General features: G+C 42.1%; 1 non-coding gene across 1 annotated transcript; it reads left to right on the forward strand.

Annotated features, from left to right (window-relative positions):
- The first annotated feature begins 663 nt into the window (after positions 1–663).
- On the forward strand, positions 664–770 carry LOC111723779. The gene has a single exon (XR_002772248.1). It is a non-coding gene; the product is annotated as a U6 spliceosomal RNA (small nuclear RNA).
- The last annotated feature ends 1639 nt before the right edge of the window (positions 771–2409 follow it).

Genomic DNA, 2409 nt, shown 5'->3' on the forward strand with positions numbered 1-2409 from the left:
AAGCAGGATGGAGTCTATCAGCTATTGAGGTGTCACTGTTAGGTTGGCCAAACTAACACCATCTTGAAAAGCTATTTTGTGAGACTGTGACAGGTGGACATAACTCAGATAAGAGAGATGCTGCAGGCTTGTCCCTGCACACCCTTGTATGTCCTTGCACTGGCCAATTATAGACCCACCTGATTGAAATATGCTAGCACTTTGATACAAAGAGAGTCTGGTAATGAGATAACATCTTTGGTGTCCTAATGGGAACAGTTTGCTGGCTCTTAATGGAAACCAGCTCCTCCTCAGCCAGCTATATAAAACCACCTTACCCCTACAACATCCTTCAGATCTCAGCACACTTCCACCCAAGTGTCAAAAATAAACACTGCCCAATGTGGTAATTCATACCTATCATCCTAGCACTCTGGGAGGTGGAGGTGGGTGGATTGTTTGGGCTCAGGAGTTTGAGACCAGCCTGAGCAAGAGCAAGACCTCATCTCTAAAAATAGCTGGATGTTGTGGCAGGTGCCTATAGTCCCAGCTACTCAGGAGGCTGAGGCAAGAGAATCACTTGAGCCCAAGAGTTTGAGGTTGCTGTGAGCTATGATGTCCCAGCACTCTACTTAGAGCATGAAGTGAGACAGTCTCAAAAACAAAACAAAACCACAAAAAACTGTGCTTGCTTTGGCAGAACATATACTAAAACTGGAATGATACAGAGAAGATTAGCATGGCCCCTGTGCAAGGATGACACAAAAAGTTGTGAAGTGTTCCATATTTGAAAAAAAATAATAAAATAAAAACCAAAAACAAAAACAAAAAAATTAAAAAACCCCAAAACCAATGCCTCCTTTGTTACACTTTGATCTTGAGAGTTCTTATCCACTCCATTCTTTCAGTTTTTACCTATCAACTACCATAATGTAGGAGTGAGTGGCATCCACCCCACTCAGGATTCAGAGTCTTGGAAGAGAAGGTTCAATTGAATGAGCTTAGGTCACGTGTTCATCCTTGGTTCATATAGAGTGGGAATAGCAGAAAAATCTGAGAGAGGTCTCCATGGATCCCTTCAAATTCTACAGTGGAATGATAGGGCACCCAATTTACTATTTTACTAAGGCTGCTTATTATGGGGGGAAAGTTCCCAAAGGGAATCAAGATGCTGTTACAATTGAGGGAATAGGGGCTGGGGAGCCAAAAATTAACAAATGATAATTTACTTCAGAATTGGCTGAATATCTATTAGGAATATTCTAAAGAGGATTCTTCATTAGACAGGAAGTTAGGTAGAAAGAATTGTCCCTCTGGCTCCGGGACACACTCACAGGTGAGGAGAATATCATCCTTGAGAGATTAAAGCTTGGCCTTCTTAAAGACAGTCAGGGGGATTTAGGCAAAAACATCCTCTCCGATGGTATCAGGATTGTCTTCCTTTGAAAATGTTTATCTGTGACAGAGCAGCCTACATACTGTCTCACTTGCTCAGAGTTTGGGAATTCCTAATTACTTTATCTCCTTTCTTCTCTCTTTCCCTGTGATGGTTTCTAAACCCTCCTTCACTTAACCTCCTCAGAACTCCCACAGGCAAACTAGGCACCCCTGTTCCTGCCTCCAGAAGAATGTTGAGCAGAACAGTGTCTGATGACATTTGTTTCCATCACTGGACCCAGAAGAATTCCCTGATGCAGGGCCCACGTCTTTCGCTGCTGTAGGCTTAGCACATGGCATAGGAACCAAGGAGATAAACAAGTGAGTGAACAGATGTGGGAAAGAATGGAATGAACAAATTAAAATCTAACTAAAGAAATAGTGAGTGGAGGCTTTTCAGGGTCGGGTTTCTTTGAGGGCGCCTTCCCTTACTTCCTTCTCAAATATATCCTCATCCCTATACTTCTTTATCTGAAACAGTGTGAATATTTGATCTCCTAGTATCTGTCAGGTGGAACCTTTCTCTGGGAAGCTAAAAGCATTTTACTTGATTGATTTGTTCTCACCAGAGCTGAGCCTTGCGTAGTAAGTAGGCATTTGTTTCTATTATGACTGCCAATAGTATGATTTCAAATCACTTTTATCACAGTGGTTTCAAGGGATCACACCTTTAATTTACAAAGCCAGCGCCCTAGAATTGAGCCAAACCAAACCATCCTAGTAAGCTGTGGCCTGTGCTGTTGGTTCCTGGGCATTAGGATTGGGGAAAATCATCTTTCTTTCTTGTTTTTGTTTGTGAGTGTGGGTGTATTTGAGTGCAGAACCCTCAATGTATGTGTAAACAAAGTTATATACACAAGCATAGAAACCCTAAAAAACAAGCAAAAAATTAGTATTTTAGAGAGAGAGAAATCAAGCAAAGAGGGGATCTGAATGAAGTCAGGGAGCTGTTTCAGATGGACCATGGGTGGGTTACAGACTGCCTCTGAGCTG

Source organism: Otolemur garnettii, unplaced genomic scaffold, assembly GCF_000181295.1.
Source record: "Otolemur garnettii isolate 467f Iridium unplaced genomic scaffold, OtoGar3 scaffold00015, whole genome shotgun sequence".
In the NCBI taxonomy this organism is placed as follows: domain Eukaryota; kingdom Metazoa; phylum Chordata; class Mammalia; order Primates; family Galagidae; genus Otolemur; species Otolemur garnettii.